Here is a 21,481-nt window from a genome sequence, read left to right on the forward strand (position 1 = left end):
GAACTTGACGGAGCGAGGTTCAACTCTGAGAGCGCTCCCGCCTCGGCTGCTCGCAGTGCTCTCGGGGGGGGGGGGGGGGGGGGGGGGGAACGTGAACTTTCATTTTCACGCCGCACACCGCCGGCACCCCCCACCCCCCGCCCCAAGTTGTGACTGATCATAAGGTACCTGATGGTCGGGTTAGTGCTCCTATCCCCGTTTCACAGATGGGGAGACCGAGATGGAGGTTGCGAGCTGCCGAAAGCCACGGAGGGAAGGCAGGCTACAGTGCCGCCCGAAACACTAGCCTGCACTTGACTTTTGACTGCTGAAGGATTCTTTCCTGTGAGCTCTCCTCGGGCTGCGCGGACCCCTGCCTTTGTAGCGAGACCCAACGCATCCCTGCGAGCGGCTCCTCAGGATTTTTGACTTCAGTGGGGTGGTGGTTTTTTTTTTTTTTTTTATCCGATACGCTTGTAAAAAGGGAAAGGAAAGCAGTCAAAAGCAGAGGCCTCAGACCCGCAAGCTGTTGTTCCCATGACTTTGGGGGAAGATTTTCAAAAGTACATAATGAGAGTTTGGGAGCTCTGTTCCCACTGCCTTTCAAAATCTTCCCTTCGCGTCTGTGAGCTAGTCCTCTTAAAACTCAGTTGGACTACTTGCAGGCGAACGTTAGCAGGCTCAGGGCCTAATGCTTCTCACGATTCCACTGCTCCCTTCTAGAGCTGCACTGACAAAAATATAAGCAGAACAAGTTTTGAAGGGAGAGGTAATTTCTCTCTTTTTTTTTTTTTTTTTTTTTTTTTTTAAAAAACCAACTGACAGTTGAAAACAGCAAGCTTTTGGGCTCAAAAAGCTGAGACCATCATGGCTACGAAAACTGCTGCTGCTCAGAAAATACGTAATTCTGGAGCTCCTTAGTGAAAAAGTAGTGCGAGGCAACATGTAAGTAATCACATAGCTAATAATATGCATTTATGTTATTATATTTTCCTCGGATTTGAAGTTTGGTATTGCTAAAGAAACTGATTCCTGATTTTTTAAACCAAGTTCTCAGTGAAAATTAGCCGGATGAAAAAACTTAAGTTCGCAAAACCTTTCTGTTAAAAAGGAGGGAGTATAAATGGTTTGCAGTGTATTTACATTTTTGCTCTTATTTTATTAAAATTACCGTGAGTGGAATTTTCAAAAAGGGTGCCTTTCAGCTGAAAAGAATGATAGCAAATGTCTTCTAATTTTTTTTTTCTGAAGGTTATGTGCCTGTGAAAAGAGGACTTTGCAGTAGAAATAGTAGTGAAAACAGTAAAGAAAAATATAAAATTATGATGTTGCTGATACCACTTCTCTGTACTTAGATTATGTATAGTTTTGCCCTAAAATAATTCTAGTTATTATTTTTCACCCATTTTTCCAACCGTAATACAAGACTGAGATATAGAAGATAGTATGTCATTCTGTTTAACAGGACGTGGTGTTCTCTTATACGAATCACACTATTGTCCTTTCAGATGTCATTCCTAAGGTTTCATTAAGATTTTTAATGAAAGTGAAATTTTTACATCCCCTAATGTGTAATACTTGCTCTCAGATTCCATACTTGATGCACATAGGCCCCGATCCTGAACAGACTGAAAGGTATATTATCATGTGTAAGCACACTGAGTAGTTCTCTTCGTTATTAGGCTCTTGTATTTCGGACTTAAGAAGCTAATAGTGATACTACACAATCGTTATTCTCAGTATTACTTAGGACTGCATGAAACATAAACCTTATGTAATAGTCTTGATTTACATCTTCCATTCATATCTCTTAAGTTAAATAATGCACAATTATAATAGTTTAAGGATGAGAATGGGGAAATATTTAACTGAGTATCAGAACAAGTGAGAAAGGCAATTGCTATAGTCTAAAAATCCATGTAATACGAGGTGGGTATTGCATTCTCTGGCTGTAGCATCTGGGAGAGGATCATCAGTTTGTTTCCTCAGTGACTAGTGAAGCCAGAAAGTCACAGCAGGAACACAGCTGAGGACAGAAGGGAGAGAAAGGGATTTTGAGCCTCACCAAAAGTGATGTCAATTCTTTAGATCAAATTTCCATTCCAAACAACTTGGGCTCATCAGAATGGTGGAAGTCTTATCGGCTGAGGTAGCAAATATGAGGTTAAGCTGCAGTTTCTCTGAGGGACTGCTTCCCTCATACAGTTCTCCTCACAGCACTACCTGAACACCTTCTAGTGGTGCCTGTCCTCTGTTACAGATTCCTCTCTTCAGAGAATGTCATTATATTGTCAGAGAATCTCCTCATACTGTAATAAGTGACATGACCAGCATTTGTCATGTTATCTGTTCTCTTGTTGCCAGGGGAAGGAGCATGTGCAGTTGAATGTTTTCAGTTCATTTTATCTGTCTTTTCTTCCATATACGTGTTATGTATTTGTTAGGGAGGCAAGGTCAAAGCAATGTGTTTTGTTCTTCAAGCAAAATGCAGTTAGGTTTCTGATGGCCCGTAGCTCCTAGGCACTTCCATTCCATAGACTTGCACCAGCCCCGAGAAAGTTCTGTCTCTAGAAATGATAGCTTTTTCCCCCTTGTTGCACAAGTTCTCTTACGTCAGAAGAGGGAAACTATTGACAACTGGATCCAGTCTAGAGACCTAATCGGCATTTCTTTAGGAATCCTGGATTTAGGCCCTGAAGGATCTTGAGACCATGAATTTGTAATTTAAAACTCTAGAGAAAATCAGTAAAGAGTGGAAGAGAGGGACTTACCATAACCCACATTGCTGAGATGACATCCCCCCAGCTTCCTGTACTTGGTGTTTCCTATATGCAGCAGACTGCATGCTTGGATATACTGAATTGCCCAGGTCCAGTTGAGAGGTGGCAAAACCAAAGCAAGGTGCTTAGCTGCCAAAATGGCACAGAAGCTCATAGCTAGTCAGGGATGATTAGAAAGCTGGAGGCTGTCTTCTGACTCAGGCACACGTTACTTTACAAATTACCTTGCTATGCGTTTCTAAGATTTATTTTACAACTATGAGGATTAGAGGAATTTGTTGTAATGAAAACTGGCATTGTGTCATTACCGTGTAACTTTTTAGTTAGATTCTTTGGCTTGCATGTTATTCCCTTACCTTCACCTGGTCCAGTTCCTAGGTAAGTTAGACCAGTTGGAGGGCACCAAGATACACCCACATGTACTAATTATAATAATCTTTTCAATAATTGCACATCTACATATTATTTTGGTATTCTGTGTTCATATGGCATATGGACATACAGCCAGCGGAAATTAAAATTTTTTTTCTATTTATTTTTCTAATTTGAGCCCTGCCTCGCTCCTGATGCTCATCCAGCCTTCTAAATCCCTGTTATAAATTCATGTAAGCCTCCCTTCAGACCTCTGCTGTAAATTTGATATCAGTTGAAGTTTAAAGTTTCAGTTGAATAACCTAGTAATGGTAACTGAACGTCCTCTTTCATGTATGAGTTTTCTACTTCCTTCTGTAGCCATTCAGTCTCTGATTTACCCTGACAAATACAGGATTTGGAATTCATTACTTTTGCAATCTCAGTCTGCTAGCAGTGGTAGAGGTTGTAGTCTAGAAGGGACTGAAGTGGACAGCATTTGCTATTGTACAGTGAAAACAGAGTTCTGAATTTGCCAATACAGATCTGATCTAGGGATGCTTCTGTAGGCAGTAAGGACTGCAAGAAGTATGTGCTGGCTTAGGACTTGCATCTACTTTATTAGATTTCCTATAAACCTCCAGATGAAAAAAAAAAACCCTAGCATTTTTTCTTTTTTTTTTTTTTTTTTTAACTGTGGACCGTCTCCTGATTTTTCAATAGCCAACTTTCAATTTAATTTTTTTTTCATCCTCTAAAATGCTCAACGTAGCATAAAGACTAATGGTGTAGCCGAAAGGTTGAATTTACTGTATTTCATTCAGATCTTATAATACTGACTTTAACACAGCTATAGGCCTGACTCATAATAATGAACATATCCCTGAGGATTTAAGAAAGATTTGTCACTAAACTTAGGTTCTGTGGTAAAGTTTTGCTAAAATGGCCTCACTGTAACTTCTAAATGTTTTAATACTTTTGTGGATTTAATGGTTGTGAAAAGTGCTGGCTTGGTATCTGTGAAAACTGAAGCCCGTTCTTTATTCATGGATTAATTACAGCACAGCAGTTGCCAAGTGATCTTCTCCACAGCACCCATGAACTTCAGCCTTGAACTGAGCAGGACTCATCAAACGGTGAGAAAATAGTGTGGTGGTTGTGACTAATAAGTTATTTAGGGGATGCTCTATTTTTTTTTTTTTCTTTCTAGCATTGATTCTGTTATTTAATAGGTATTGAAGTTGGATTTTTGTAGGGTGATTGCTGGGACCATAATCTAATTTCTTCCCCTCCCCCAGTATTTCAGCTGTTAATTTCTCAAGCTTTGTTATCTTCTTAGTTGTCCTTGACTTTTCAAAAATAATTGTTAGTGATGCACTGAATTCATTAGCTAATTTCTTTATTACTTGCTTTAGCCTTAGTCCTGTACATGTGCTTAACTCTGTTCACATGAGTAGTTTTATCAGTAGCACTACTTAGAGGAGTGAAGTTCAGATATGTGGAATTGTTTGAAAGAATGAAGCTTAAACTTTGCAGATATGTATGCCTGCATTTAAATGAAATGCTACTGAAATGAATGCAGGAGTGAGGGATCTGGAAATGCTTTAGCTAGTACTAATTTGTTTGCTTTTATGCTGTTCAATTTATTTCTTCTAAGACAGCTTGATGCAAGTTGTTCATTTGCTTCTCTGGTTTCCCCATTTCTGGGAAATTTTGAAATCTGAGCTTCAGAACATTTATAAAATTTTAGTAATGCTCATAATTCTCCTGAGAAGAACAAAACATTATTTTATTTAACCATTTGATGAAAAGGTGACAATCTATAGAGGAACTAATTCTCTCTCTAACTCACTACCTTAATCAGGTCTTTAATCTTACTCTAGCGCTCTACCTTCATTAAGTATTGATCTTATATGTATGGATTTATTAAGCATATATCTTAAAAACAGGGAGCTTCCTTTTTTACAGCTATACATAAAGGATGGAATATTGGTAGCAGGGTGTGTGTGTGTAAGAATATAGTTGTTGAGCATTGATACTGGCTTCCTGGTCATTTAGATAGGTGACAGCTTAAAATAATGGTGCACAGAATGATCCATAGTTCAGGATACAGATCACAATGATCAGAAGTTCACAGGATGATGAGATGCCCCAGACCTGTTTTGGTATCTCAAAAAGTGGCTCAATTCCTGTTTTCCTTTAGTAACTGTATTGCAGAGTAAGGAGTAAAAGAGACAGAACCCTACTAGTGGTTTATGATTTCCACATTTTCTTCTATCTCTATGGTTGTTACCACAGAGATTGGAAAATGGGATGTTAACCCTCTCCCAGCTATTTACCAAACTGGGTTTGGAAGTGTAACTGTGTTTAAATAGGCAGCAGAGATGATGAGGCCTTTATACCAATAACTGAACTACACCCTGTGTTAAGAATTGCTTTAGTAGTACTGTTATCAACCACTGAATTAATTTAACTTTTGCCAGGGTTATTTACCATTTTGTGTATTGAAAATAAGATTTAATACTTAGGCCAGAAAGAAGGAGTAGTTTTCAGGCAGAGTGCATTGATATATAACCCAGAGGTCATTTATTTTTAATACAAATTCAACAGTCTGTTTCTTTTTTCTTTCTCAGCCATTTTTTCTTTAGTTTTACTTTTGAGACCTGATTCCTGAATTAACTTTAAGCACATAATTATTTGCATTCTGCTTGATCAAACAATTAGTCTTGTACTTAAGTCACAATACTTGCATGAGTATGGCTTTTTAGAGAAGAGTTTGAATCCGTATTAGTCCCTTGCGTCTTGTACTTGACTTTGCCTATCTGATAACCACTAGGCTGGATCCAGGCTAGTGCCAAAGTGTGAGTCTGCATGTTAGCAGGGTAAGGAGTTGGGGCTCAGATTTGAATGCATGCTTGATACCACAGACATAGCGAATGATTACAAGATGATTTACATTTACTTTCAAATTTAAGCACTTTAGTTGTTTAGCTGAGCAGAGTTTAGATACTCCATATGCTTAAAGATAAATGGTTCAAGTTAAGTGGCTTAAAGGTTTTCCTGAAGCATTTTTGGAATTGATGTAATTCTTCTACTTTAATAGAAGAAGAGATAGGCCAGTGTCAAACAATTTTGAAAAGCCCATTCTCATTGCTCTGCAAGATAATTTTGTTTCTTTTATTCCATCCCCTTTTTAGTTAAATCGCTTTCACTTCCCTGACTCTTCTTATACCCATTGTTTCCTGCTAACCTTTCCTGTAATGTCCAGTTTTCTATTAACTTTTCCACACTGACTATTCTTTGTCTCTCTTCTTTTCACTAGAGTTTTGGAGAGGTCATTATACTTTTTGAGTTTCTTTCCTTCTTTCATCAGTTCCTGGAATCCAATGACAAATAAAACCCTCTGATTTCAACTATGCCTTCTTGGTGAGAAACACACAAGTCAAAATTTAGTGCTAGATCGATAGAAAAGGTAAGCAGAGCACTGTGGATGCCATTTATAAAAAAGGGAACTGGGAGTTGCATATTATTAAAAATTGTTGCCAAAATTGGGGTATCAGGATCTGGATCCAGGTGGTAGGATCAGGATTTTAAGGTGATTCTTTAAAAATCACTATGCTTATTCTAAAAAAAAAAAAAAAAAAAAAAAAGAAAACCCAACCAAAAACCCCACAAAAGTTCAGGTATACTGAATAGATGCATTAGACTTAATGTCACTGTTCTTTTATTAAGCTATGTATCACTGAACTTCTTTAAAGCCTTAGGAGAGACAGCATGGAATTGGAGGAGAAGCGGGGATCTCCATGAAGGGCAGTCAACTACAGTGTTGGTAAGTTCAAAAAATATATATAAAATTTTATTTCTGTTAAATTTTCACCTTTATGAAGTGACATATATTTAGGGCCCTGTTCACAGTGGCAAAACAAAGCCAGTTTTATTGAAACAGTCCCTACATTCTCTGGATTCATTTATGCTATCACCACGTAAAAATCTGTGTTCTGTTATAGCTGAGCTTGTGGTGTAACTCCTGAATGAAAACAATAAGTGACATAAAATTCATTAGTTATTTTCACAGTGATTGTGCTACAGTGTTTTCGTGCCCAGTTTCTGAACAAAACAAGATATATAGGATTTTGTTGTCTCCTAATAACTTTTGAATCCACTGCTTAATTTCAGCTGCATTTGATATAGAGACAGAGGTCACAAAGTCAAGTTTCTACAATTTGAGTGAAACTTAGCAGCTGGGAGTAGAGAAGGGACTCAAATTAGTGCCCCCGGGGTAGAAAAAGCTGCACCATGGACTCAGAAATTTGCTGTTCTGTTCAACCTGTTGACTTGTCAGTCAGCATGCTTGGTTGGCCTGCCAGTCAACGCATGTGTAGCTCAGACCTAGCCACAATGTGAGCTGCCTCTTGTTCTCCTAGAGGTCAGAAACTGGTGTTTTCTGCAGGAACTTAGGGGAATCTATTTAGAAGGGAATGGGAAACCAACCATGTTAGCGTCAGCGTGGGATTACTGCACAAGTGTGTTAGTGGCACATACAAGCACGCTGATAGGTAACCAGACTTCATTACTTCTGCTAGTCATGAAAAAAACCTTGTTTTTGCCAGGGCCTTCTAGTCTCCCAAACCACTTGTGAATCATTCCATTTTATGGTAGTTTCTATACCTGGATTAGATGCATGTTTTTCCTGTCCACGTCAGAGAAGGGAACTGTTGAGACAGCTTCAGTATTTCATTTCTTTGACTGTTTGGATGTCAGCTCTGAGCTATTCCTTAGGCTGTCAAAATTGTAAAACTGTGTTTTCAGCTCTCCCCAGAAACTGACTGTAATTTAGACGGCAGCTATGTGTCCCTGACCCATCCTACAACCTACAACACTCTTGGAGCAGTGCAGGAAACATGCATTGTATTCCAATTAACTTCCTTTGTGAAGAAAGATGTGGAGATAGGCAAAGGGACAGAAAACAATATTAGGATCTGGCTGCATCAAGTTACCACATTGCATTGCAGCTTGGGAAATGCTAAATCTGTAGCTGCATGATTATGGGCACCATGATTGTCCTGAAAGGTATGGTCTGTCCATTCTTCTCAGTCAGTGAGAAATGGGCAGATTACACTTGCCAGAGGTACTGGTTCACTCACTCTGCAGGCTCAGGTAGGCAGCACTAACTTGGCAGATGTCTGATATTTTTAATTCTTCTGCGTAATGTTAGACAGGGGTCAAGATATCTTATAACACTTTTTAAACAGAACTTAGCACTGTAGCACTGTTCTTTAGAAACAGTTGAATTTCTCAGAATAACAGAAGCCTAAGAGTCATGCATATTTAAATTTAAAAAATTTAAACATTTAAATTTAAAAGCAGTAACATGAGAAGAAACACTTCCAATTCAATATTGTAAGACAACTGCCTTGAAATTTGTCATAAAGTCTGAAATATGTATTTTAAATTTTTTTGTTTGTCCTCCTGCCCAGTTGAAAACCATCAACCTGGCAGTGAGGAACGAAAAACTGTGATACTCTTCTCCATTTTCTGTTTATTTTCATGTCTGTTGTTTCACAAAATCAAAGCCAGTAAGAGAACAACTGGTCATTAAAAAAAAAAAAAAAAAAAAAGACTGCATTCCATTTATATGGAACTTTTGGTTCTTGTGTTAGATTCTCAAATCCTTTCATTTTGTCCCAGCTTTTTTTTAGAAAAATATCGTTGTTTCCCTAATGCTGTCTGTATTAAAGGAATGAAGAAATGTCTTCTGCATGTTTCTAGGATCTAGTGGTTGCTCTTACAGCCTTTATCGCCAGTACTCTTGCATAGTGTCACCAGTTCAATATTATTTCATGGAACCTATGGCTAACCTGTTTTTAAATGGTTTATAATATATAAAAACATTGTAACTTATAGTATTTTCCTTTTAAAGATCAACATAGATGTGCTTTTAATAAGAACAGTAAGGTCAAATCATGAATGTTAAGTTTTGTGTGAACAGCAAAGTGGTGGTATATTCTTGTTTAACATTATGCTGTGTGCTTCTTGTGTTTTAAATGTTCACTAAGAGCTTAAACTTGACAAATAATTAGTTGTAGTTGATTTTCGTAAGGATTTTTTGTTTAAAAAAGCTGACCCTTTTTAGTCTAAAAATGACTAATACTAAACTACTTTTTATCATGTATTTTCGAAGACCTTGGATGCTGCTATATGTGGTCAGATACTTTCACAGTTATGAAGACCTCAATAAATTCACAGGCCTATGCTGTGTCCCCAAAATGGGTGTTGTGGGACAGATTTTAAGAAGGCTTAAGCACTAAAAAGCAACTTGCATCATAGACCAAAGAAACTAGGATAATGAATTTTTAGAAAATAATAATTAAACATTTATATTTCAAATACATATCAGTGAAAGGTCCCATAATGTGCTGTCATGACATGTAAAATCCAGAAGCAATTTTAAGCCAACATTCTTTAAAGGAGCTAAAAATTCCTGTAAATAATATGCAACTTAAAGATGCGTGGAACTCCTTTATTATGTGCTAAATGCTGTAATAAAACAGGCTATCAGTAGGTTTTGCTGCATATTACTAATTTTATTTTTCTTTATCCTGATATTTTTGCAGGTGTGTGGAGGAACAGGTCCTGTTCTCGCTGTTGTTACTCCCACATAGGCGGACTCTGTAATTGATTATGTGTGGGTAGGGCCCTATTGAAATTAAGGAGATTCTGCAATAGTGCAGGGTTCTTTTTGTGAAAGTTCAGTTGCAAGATCAGGACCCTACTGTGACTCCTTACTGTGAATTCTGTCAGTGTATCATTGATTGTGCTGGAACCTGCCTTTTGGGATAATGTAAGTCCTGCTTTTCCCCCAAATGTACTTTAGACATGAAATAATCATAAAACATTTCTAATTAGAAAATTAGTATCATTTACATGCATTCTTTTAATTATGTTTTTTTGGCAGTACCAAATAATATATTCCTCAAAACTTCTTAATGGCACTGAGGCTTTGTGGATAGTTGGTCACATGATGAGAAAATTCAGCTGTAAGTACATTGAAATGATTGATTTTTTCAATAGTTAGTCTTTACTGATGTTGACAGACTAATAATGATAAAAAAGGTGAATCAAGAGGTTTGACTTACGTCAACTGACTTCAGTTCTTTTTAGAAAATATATACAATATATCCATGAAGGATTTCATTATTCTTGGGTAATTCACCATGTGAACTTGGAGTCCTTCCATACTGCTATTAGGTAGGGAGTTTTAATTTGTTTATTTTCTTTATTTTCAGGATAGTGTGTCTCTGAATTGCTCTGTATTTTCAACCATAAACTTTCTGAAATTTATAGATCTATAAAAACTGTTTATACCACCAATATTTGTGTAGATGCTGCAAAACGATTTACTAACATAATTGTCTTGCTGAGTTGAACATTGAAATGTTAATAAATATACACTTATATTTGTGTCAATGTAACTTGGTTAAATTAAACTAAACTGAGCTGGCATTATGAGTGAATTTGATCATGCATGCTGATTAGCTATGGTCTTAGGCAGGAACTACATATTTTATTGTACCTAAGTACTTTGTGCTTAATCAATAATAATTACCCATATCGTATGTCAGTGGATTCACCCAAAATAACTATCTATGCTTGGATTAAAGAGGAAGTTCTTTTCCTGTAGCTATGGGTACAGTCACTGCTATGACTCCTATTTTTATATACAAGTGAGCAAAAACTACATGTAGGTGTTTTCCCTGTATAACAAAAGGGGTATTATAAACTCCATGCCCTTTTTTATGATGCCATGTTTCCTTTCTGGTATTCAAATACAAGAATGTTTTCAGTGGGGTCTTAGTATCTGAAAAATGGAAGAACTGGAAATGTTACTGAATTTGTGCATAATTATTAAGGGGCTGTAAAGGTGTAGAGGAGTTGTATGTAAGGACACTTAGAGATTCTTTCCCATGGAGCAAGGACACAGATAGTAATTGGTGAGTAAAGATTAAGGAGGACAGGATTATTTTTTTTGCTGGGCACAAGAGCAGCATGAAATGAAAGTAATTCGAAGAAAGAGCAAGACCAAGGAAGAAATCATAAACTCAGATCAAAAGCAGACTAGAGAGTCCAATTTAAAAAAAAAAACCACCAACAAAACCAACCAAAACAAACAAAACCAAAAACCAGAAAATGGATGGCAAAAATATGCCTGAAAGGAGAACTAAATGCTTAGTTACTGGTATTTCTCATTGCACTGAATATATGATAGATTTAAGTTTAAAACTTTCAGTAAGTGTTTTTCTCTAAATTTTTTTTTCCGATTGGAGGGGAGTATATGGGCTTTGAAGAAGACTCAGTGACTAGTTATGAATTTCCTGTGTAAATTGGGGATTCAACATGGCAGTTACAACTAAGAACAGAGGACAATGGGTTATGTTTGCTAAACTACAATTAGTGCTAAGCAGAAGCCATAATTTCTTGTTCAAACACAGAACTTAATAATTTTGAAATGTATCATCTTCCACAGAGCTCAAAACACAATTTCATTATGTTCATTACAGGATGGGAATTTTCAAAGTTCTAGTTTAAAAACTTAACAGTGATTCTTTTGAGATTTTGCAGTATAAGATGAAATTGAGATTTTTCAATATGAAATGAAATCAGTACTTGAGAACACCAGATATTTCATTTTGCATTAAAAAAAAAATCTTGATCAGCATATTTTGTTTTTAAAAGGTTTAGACCAAATGGTTTACTGTTTTCGCCTCTTAATCCTATTGGCCATATTTATTCTTACTTGCACTGAGTTAGGTAAAAGAAAGAAAAGGAGAGGGAGGTTAGGTGATTGCAAAAAACCCTCAAACATGGCCCTCTGGCTGTGCCCGCCCCGCCCTGAACCAGATCAAAAGAAGTGCCTCGGAATAGATCTCGTTTCAGAGGACGAAAGGGAGAAAAGTGACATGCTAGTGAGTGGAGTATGAGGAATGCCCTGGATGTTTCATATGTATCCCAATATTTTCACTCCTCACCACTGAGAGGCAGGTCACCTAGGTGTGACTGCTTCTCCTCCCTGTGATGGCAACTTCCCAGTACTTTGAGGGAGATAATGTCAGGGCACTGCTCTGTTCTGCCTGCGGTAGTGCTGCTACAAATACTATTTGGAAGAAAAGGAACTCTGAATTGTCTCCTGCTGTAACCAGCTCTCCACTACTCACTGCTGCTAACCCCCATTGTTGAGCACCTGATCTGATTGTTTCTTTGGTTTAACCCATGCTGTGATGCTGTAAATGACTGAAACTAGGAGAACAGCAAGAAAGCAGATATCAAGAGGAGTTGATGTTGTGGAATGTAGGGAGTGGGCATTTGCTACACAGCTACACATTGTGTGGGCTTGGGAATACTTCAAGAGCTGGAATACCAAACTGCAGCAACAGACAGTAAGTTTCCTTTAGTGGCAAACTGAGGTGATAGCCCTGGTTCTGTGCACTAAGAAGGAAGAGCAAAGGAATGTGCCTGAACATTCAGCATATTAGTTGTTGTAAGTTTAAGTTGCAAGATCTTTTTCTCTGCTGCTGTTTGCGCTTGGCTTGTATCATGACTGTCCTGTCTTCAAGCTGGATGTAGCATGTTTTTGTTTATGTCGAATGAGGCACCCATCATATTATAACGTCACAAACATTGTTTTTCTTCAACTCTTGAAAGTCAAAACGTGGTAGCATAGATAGCTGTAATAAGTTAGTAATAAATGTGACATAAAAGAATTTTCTCATTTCACAGTATTTATAGGAAAAACAATGTTTTATATGTTTTATATACTTCCTCCCATCTTCTTTTCCACTCCTAAGCAGATCTAATGCATGAAAATTTTCTTCAGTAGTGCCCTCAGTTCTTTATTTCCAGTGACAACTATTGGTCTTTTGTTAGTAGTATTTTTCATATTTAGGTTGAGGCCTCTCTGCATCCTCTATGAATGACACCATCATGCTGTCATTTTTTTTAAGTCATCAAATCTAGGCTAAATCTGAGTTTTACAGATCTCTTTCCAACCCTTTAAGGGTGGTCTTTCTTCTCTGTCAGACGATTATATTTTTCATCCAGGTTTTCCATGGATCATTCCTTTATTAGAAAATCTTTTTCTTTTGCCTTGACAAATGCAGTCTTGCCATGCTCGTTATCTAGTCAAAGTGCTACTCTACTGTAAATATCAGTTTCCAAACTTACTCCTTTAGTATTTTCACTTTCCGCCTTCAGATTAAAGCAATAAAGATAAGCTATCTGTCTTTATTTTCAAGGCCCATCAAGACTACTTCTACCTGATACCTCTCCTTCAGTATCAAGAGGTTGACTCTGGTTTTGATCAACATATGATGCCAGCTTCCATCATTCAGTCATTAAATTTTCAGACTACACTGGGTATTTTTTCCTCAGCTGCCTCTCACGTATTGGTTGACTTCTTCATAAACAGAACTGTTTACTGTCTTCCTTTAAATATCTTCTTAAAAGTTTTATGTACTGCAAAGCTTAAAACAATCCAACTAGACAACAGTTATACTGCAGGTATATTAATGCCAACGGTTATCACAGCAGTACTGTGTCATTGCATTTGTACTCTGCCATAATTTCTCTGTTGTCTATGTAGAATTCAAGCACATCTACTTTTTGTTGTGTGTTTATTCGTGGCCCAGCGTAATGAGAAGTGGTCAAGGGTGAGGGCTCCCAAGATTTATGGTAATACAAATAAATAATAATGAATACCCACTGGATACTGCAGTGTAGCTGTTGGATTCTGCTGTGCATGATGTCACATCATATTTAATGGAGAAAGAAGGTAGAGGCCTCACAAAAGGGAAAGAAGTGAGTTGCAGCCAACAGATAAAATGCTAGCCCCAGAGGCCTTCTCAACTGTGAAACTCAAGTCAATAGCTACTGGCATTGTGTCCTGAAAGCATCCCTTTCTTCTCTTCTCCACAGCAGTTAAGAACAGACTCTCCCTTCTCATGGAAGGACATAAATGCAAATATTACAAAGTTCTGCAGTGTGTGCAAAAGGTTAAAGGACTTTTTATACTTCCATAGTGTGTCCTTCTGCTCCTTAGTGCATTCCCTTCCTGATACAGCATCTCTTGGCGCAGAAATCTTGAATAACCACAAGCAGTTGTTCCAGCCATCCTGTTGGTCAGTCCTTTTTCAAATGCCATCTGATCTCTGTTGAGAAGGAACCTACGCTAGTTTTGATTTGGTATCTTGGTACATTGCTATCTCGTAGCGCTCCGTTTCCATTGTGCCTTGAAGGTAACGATTCTTCAGAAGAGTGGTAAGCATGAATTCCATCAGGAATTCCCCAGGTATGTCACCCTCTTTCTGGAAGTGGGTCTGCATGTATCCCTGTTCTTTCTTTCAAAGGGACGCTGAAATATTGGTGTATAGATTATACAGAGATGATAGAATGTTTAGTGCCTAGCTGATACAGAGATGGTAGATTGGACTATGCAGACAAATGGCACTGCATATACCAAAGAAAATACAGTCAAATAAGTTAATCTTATCAGAATAAACCACAAAACATAATTACAAATGCTTCTATATCTGAATAGGAGAAGTCTAGTGAGAGCTCTGGACTAGTTGATGGGATGGAGACAGTGACTATAAAATACTGTGGGAGACTGGAGAGGCTGTAAAACCCAAAAGCTTGATCATAACAAGATTTCTCAGCTATCTGTATATAGGCTGGATAAACTTAACATTAGGCCACATTAGGCCATCATGCACAGGCTGTATTTTTAGGTATCATCAAAAACTACTTTTTGAGCAAACCAGGTAGAGAATCCAAAAGAGGGGGGACAGCCCTTGATTTAGTCTAGACTAGCACACAAGAAGTGACTGTAGAAGAGCCATTCAGTAGTGATACCTCATATCAAACTCAAGTTTCTCATACTTGTAGGAGAAAAAAAGATTTAAATTAAGTCCAGTATTGTTTAAAAAAAGAAGGATTACATACAAATGAAAATACAGTTTAAATGTTAAAAAAGACATGGGGACTTCGCTTTCTGATTCCAACCCAACTGAGTAAGAATTGTCCAACACAACTGAACATTAAAGGAAGTTACTAGAAATAGAGGTTTTTCAAGAAGTGAAATCCAAGCAAGCAAAGCAGAAGAGAGCACAATTCTGGCAAGTTAAATGTAGACCTATTATAAGGCAGAACAAAAAGATTTTGAAATGCAACAGGCTAAAATCCTAAAAGCCAAACCCTTTTTTTTTTTTTTTCAAGTGTAAATTTTGCTAGTAGGGGGGTGAGTTCAGTAGGTAATTGCGGATAAAGAGAATATTTAAAGACAAAGCCATTGCAGAAAGAAACAAATGAACTCTTTGCATTGGCAAGGTTTATTAGAGGGAGATCCCCACATAAAAATTGTTCTTTATAGGGAATATTTCAGCTTTGAAATAGCAATAAAAGATCTTTTTAACGAATTTATTGAATAAACATTAACAGATTTGCCAGATAGCATGTTGTTCATTCAGTAGTCCTAGAGAAATTCAGAAATTAAATTGGTGAGCCATGAACTGTGTTGTATAATCTATCACTTAAATTGGCCTTGATAACAGAGGAATGGAAAGTAACAAACGCAACACTAGTTTTAAAAAGGGCTCTGGGGATGATCATGGACTAATGGACTAATAAGTCTGACTACCATGACAGACAAAATGCCAGTGAATGTGGTAAAGAATATAATTAATAGGAACATGGGTAGGTGTAATAGGCAACCATTATCTTGGCTTTTGTACAAGATAGTTTTGTCTTAGAGCTTTGCTAGTTATTTGAAGTAGTCAACAGATACACAGGAAAGGGTGACCCAGAAACTTTGAAAAAGGTCTGTGAACAAAGACTGTTAACAAAATGAAATATTTAGTTACTTAAAATTCTTTGTAGATTAGTAAAGATAGTTACAAGATAAGGAACAGTATAGGAACCAATGGGCAGTTTTAACAATGCCACCTCACAAAGATTTGTACTGGCACCTTTGCTGGTCCACCTGTTCCTACACGAGCTGAAAAAACACAGTGATAAAGATTGCAGATGATAAAAGGAAAATATTCTGTTGGAGTCAGACCTAATGTTGACACTGAAGAGTTGCAGAAGGATCTCACAGCAGGACCTGTGGTGATCCAGGAGCCATGGCTGTCACAGAGGCCAGATCTCGCTGACCCCGCTGTTCAGCCTTATCTGTCAGCAGAGAGAGGCAGTGGCTGTTGGATTACAGCAGCCATCACCCCGTAAGCTGCGAGCTCAGCAGGCTGTGACCAGCCCTGCCGCTCAGGAAGGCAAGGACTTGTAGCTGTTCTTTCTAACCACAGCAGGGGCTGAACGTTGAAGGGAAGATTCTTCCTCCCTATGTCTCAGGGTTTCACAGCCCCGATGAGCTTAAAGTACAGGTTTTGATCCTGGAGTTCCTGCCTGTCACAGGGGTAGAATATCACCATTAAACTGGTAGGTAGTATCTTGCTGCTGTGAGAAGCCAGGGCTCTCAAGCCATCTTGCTGGTGTTTGCATGGATTTTTAGCAGCTCCTGCTAATTTCCTGAAATCATTCTGGATGGAGTTCATGCTAGCAAAAAGTGGCAAAATGGTATTTGAAACAGAGAAGTAGCACTGGCATGCTGGTCAGTTTTGAACATTGACGAGAACTGTATACGATATAGAAAAGGGTGACTAAGAGGTATGGCATAGCTCTTCTGCAGGGACAGTAAATGGATCAGGATTTCTCAGTTTGGAAGACTGTTGACTGAGGAGTAGGTAATTCGAGAAAGGTCTGTAAAACTGTCAATATGTGGAAGTGTTTAATAGGGGACTATAACTCCCTGTTTCTCATAAGAAGAACAAGGGGCGTTTGGTCACTGTTTTGTTTAATTTAGGTGATCTTTAAGATGGCAAAAGGCTACTTAGCACCAGTTTTATCTGCCATATTTTTGTGCCTACATCTTTTCTAGTGCACAAAACCCAACTGTTTACTGGTCTTGAAAACCACTTGTCCTGAACCAGCTGTGGCCAAAATCTGCCAAAATATGTGTGGAATTATAGCTTTTCTGTAAATAAAAGTTTGTAGTCCTCATTGACCGACGATAAATTTTCAAACATGTATTAAATGTAACCTGGTCCCATTTTCCTAAATCTGCAGATTTTTTTTTTGCCCTCTGCTTCTGTTTTTTCCTTTATCTGACAGTAGCAATATTATGAATGGGCAGATCAGTTTTACTTCTGTTGTTTACAAACCTGTGGGCAATGGACAATGCCAGTTTGCTGCTACTTCAGAAAGCTGAAAGCAGTAGCACACCCTAAAATTAATCCCAGGGGAAATCAGATAAAGAAGCAGAAATGTTTCACACAGCAACCAGAAGAGGGTCTGGAGGGAGGGATGGAGTAGGAGACATCACTGTGCCTTTGAAACAGCTGGAATGGTTTCCAAGCTGTGGTCCACAAACCCCTGGTGGACTACAAGGCTATGATAAGTTGAACAGCTGTTTGGCTAAACCATAGTTAACAGTGTTTCAAATAGTGTTTCCAATTAAAAGCTTGATCAGATGGGTGTGTGGTGGTTTTTGAAAAATGTTAAGGGCTGATAACGATCTGTTGTTCAAAAAAATATGGGAACCGCTGTTCTGGAGTGTATGAAAAGGTAGAGAGCACTCCCCACTTTCTCAGCTTTAGACAGGTTGCATGCCTCTCCACCAGAAGCAACAGCGAGAGGTTCCCAGAAAGGAGCCAGGAAGAACAGTCTGGTGGGATTAACCCTTCTGTCCCCACCACACCCTCCTCAGTAACAGAATCCTGGGGTTCTTAATCATTGCATTGTCCTTAAGTAACACTAGAAGTCTTCACTACCCCTACTTTTCGTATATACTGTGACTAGTAGATTTAGTTTTCTGAGAAGTGAGTATAATTTTTCAAGTCCTGGGTCCTCATCAGACAAAGATTAAATTTGTCAACTCCACTAGATTAAAATATATATCTGTCTTTGAATTAATACCTGGTTTCTCATTGCCAGAAAAACAGATTTTAAAATTTTCTATTCTGTCATTATTAACAAACGTAAACTTTCCTTACAAGTATTAGCATGTCTTATTACAACAATTAATGTTGATAAAAACCCAATTCTACTTGACCAACTTCTTTTAATTTATGTAAGCTCCCTGAATGGTAATTTTACGTTGTAAAAATCGTCTTTGTCCTTATATCAGGTCTCTTACTACTTTTTTTTTCCCCTACTGAAAATTTTCCAGAATCATAAAATATTTGTATTATCAGTGCCTTTAGTTGCCCTTGACAAAGGTTACTTCCCATTGTCCTGAGTACCATACAAGCACATCCGTAAGTAATTTGTAGACATGTTATCTTTTCCAACATACCACGCATCTTTATGTTAGGAATTATGGTGGTGTTGAATTTGAGAAATGCCAAATTATAAGCCTTATTCAAATGGCATAAATATGTTTATCCTGAAGAAATCTGTTGTCTACTCTAAAATTACTGTAGTGTATTTTGTGAAATTTAAACAAAATACTGGAAACAAATGTTATTGACAATAGTGTTTTGAAAGGAACTAACAGAAGTTGGCAGGCGAGCATGCTCTGTGTAACCTTTTTTTGTTCCATATTTTTTACTTGTGTATTTTGATACATATATGGACAATGAGGGGGTTTGTGCATGTTTTTATATTATCTTGCTAAATACCTGTTGCTAACGTATATGATTCTGAAGTTGTCTTTGCTCAGGCTTAAGCTACTAGCTGAATATGAGATCAAGGGGAATCTTTGCCTTGTATCAGAAAGGAACACATAAGGGAGGAGAGAGTGACTTCTGCTGTAGCGTGGAAAAAGGTTATTTCCTGGTGTCATCTGCGAGTGACAGGAGAAAGGAGTTCACAAGTCTAGGCAAGGCATGTAGGTACAGAAGCAGTGATGGGGTGTATGGGTAGGACTGGGAATGAGTGTATGTGAACGAAGGATTTGGCATAGGGATCAGAACGGGGTTTCTGTAAGGGTTGAAGAGATCACAGTTGGATAAATACATTGGGATCAGTTGGAAGTCACTTTACCACAGAACATGGCTACAGCTCTCTATCTGAATCTACCTCACTCCGCACTTGCCTGAGCTACGCCCTTCCTTGTGTCTTCTGGAACCCCAGCTTCTTCTCCAGTTCCTGCACGTGACCCTTTTAAGTGGAAAACCTACTTTCCTGCTTCCTCCAGGAACAATTACATGCAAAGGTACAAATGGTCCCGCAAATCCCTCCCATCTAACGCTTCTCTTCTGTCGCACTATACGTTCACTGCAGGTGCAGACAGACAAATGAATCATAGAATAGAATCATATAATCGTTTAGTTTGGAAAAGACCCTTAAGATAGTGTCCAGCTGTACACCTAACACTACCAAGTCCACAACTAAACCATGTCCCCAAGCACGTCTACATGTCTTTTAAATACCCTGGGCAGCCTGTTCCAGTGCCTGACAACCCTTTCCATGAAGAAATTTTTCCTAATATCCAATCTAAACTTCCCCTGGCGCAACTTGAGGCCATTTCCTCTCGTCCTATCGCTTGTTACTTGGGAAAAGAGACTGACACCCACCTCGCTACAGCCTCCTTTCAGGCAGTTGTAGAGAGTGATAAGGTCTCCCCTGAACCTCCTTTTCTCCAGGCTAAACACCCCAGTTCCCTCAGCTGCTCCTCATGACACTTGCTCTCTAGAACCTTCACCAGCCTGGTTGCCCTTCTCTGGACATGCTCCAGCACCTCAATGTCTTTCTTGTACTGAGGGGCCCAAAACTGAACACTGTATTGAAGGTGCAGCCTCACCAGTGGCTGGGTGCAAAATAATAATGCCTCTTCTTTCCAACATACAGTTTACGTCTTCTCCAAGTGGGACATGTCCCATCATTTGAAATCTGCTGATCACAGATGAATTCTTTTTTTCTTTCATGTAGTACTCATTAGAATGTGATGATTTTTTCCATATGATGAATTACTGTTTTTTTTTAGATAATGTTTGTCTTGCTAAACAGCAGAAAAAATCTTGGATTTCTAAAGCCTGGTCCCTTTGATTTGCATTTTTCTGTGATCTATGACCTAAAAATAAATAATTTATTAATCCAGTGGATGATTGCACCTACTGGTGATAAGTTGAAGCTTACTGACAGGATGGTTGCTTTTCTTTATTATTGTTTTGCAGTTCCCTTAAAAGTTGTTCACAAAGACTGAAGAGTCTGCAGAAAGATTGAAAGCATCTTAGGGGGATGTCTTAGGGCATCCCCCTAAATGCAAGGTTTTTTTTAAATGCAGGGGTTTTTTTGGCACAGATCTTTTCATAAGTCTTAAGCTTTTATTTAACAGTTTTCCTTCTTAATATATGATTGCATACTTCTGTCTATGACTAAACTTAGCCAGCCAGAAGCATGATTTCTGTAAAAGTTTCAAATTCAGTAATTAATTAATAAGCCCTTCAGCACCTGACAATACAAATAGGTTAGGTAGCAAGATCACTGTAACAATAATAAAATAAAGCATACTTTTGTTTTTGTTAGAGGGAACATTTTAATGGAAAACTATTTTGGTATTTCTTTCTTGGGCAGATTTTTATAGTGGATATAGAGATCACTCTTTTAGTTAGTCAATGTTGGTCCCTAAAAATTGGCTCTACTCTTGTTGCTTGTCATATGTCATTTTATCTTTAAAGACTGCAGGAGTTCATGATTACTGAGAGGTAACACCTTGTAGTTTTGGTACTATCCTCTACAAAGTAACTTATACTGAGCTGACTTTTTGTTATCATGTCAGTGAAACATCAAGTGTTGATACTATGTGTGAAACAACATTTGATATAATGGCTATTAAGTTACTTGGAAAAAATCTTGTAAAGATGGATTTTGTGTTTAGAAGAGCTGGCATCTAAAAATATATGTCGTGGATACAGGTAATAAATGTTGTTTACGAGTTGCTACAGGAGAAAAAATACTTACATTTGTGTACAATATGCTAGTCTTAACTCTAGCTATTTTTATCTCCTAAATATCATAAGCTGGCTATAAAGCATTTAAAGACATGAATCATTTCATTTGTTGAAGCATTCAGTGCATAATTTAAAATGGTTACTAAAGGAGAGAAGCGGACGTGTGCTTCTTGTAACAGCTAAGCATAATAATAAGGTATCAGAGATAACAGTTCCAAATAAGTAAAAATCGTTGTTATGTTTTGCTGTATGAGCAGAACTCTTCACAGAGTGGTGATCTCATTTTAAGATTACAGTTATCTAAATAGATTTTCATTGCTAAACTTTATTCTGGTGATTTTACATCTTGTTGGAAATGAGAGAACACAAACA

General features: G+C 37.9%; 1 long non-coding RNA gene across 1 annotated transcript in view; it reads right to left on the bottom strand.

Annotated features, from left to right (window-relative positions):
- Nucleotides 1–1,502: 1,502 nt before the first annotated feature.
- LOC142596920 (uncharacterized) overlaps nucleotides 1,503–21,481 on the bottom strand; it is a 49,193-nt gene continuing 29,214 nt past the window's right edge. The window contains exon 3 of the long non-coding RNA XR_012831933.1: nucleotides 1,503–2,005. This is a non-coding gene — a long non-coding RNA (uncharacterized LOC142596920). The remainder of the gene's footprint in view (nucleotides 2,006–21,481) is intronic.

This window comes from Pelecanus crispus, unplaced genomic scaffold, assembly GCF_030463565.1.
Source record: "Pelecanus crispus isolate bPelCri1 unplaced genomic scaffold, bPelCri1.pri SCAFFOLD_221, whole genome shotgun sequence".
Taxonomy (NCBI): Eukaryota; Metazoa; Chordata; class Aves; order Pelecaniformes; family Pelecanidae; genus Pelecanus; species Pelecanus crispus.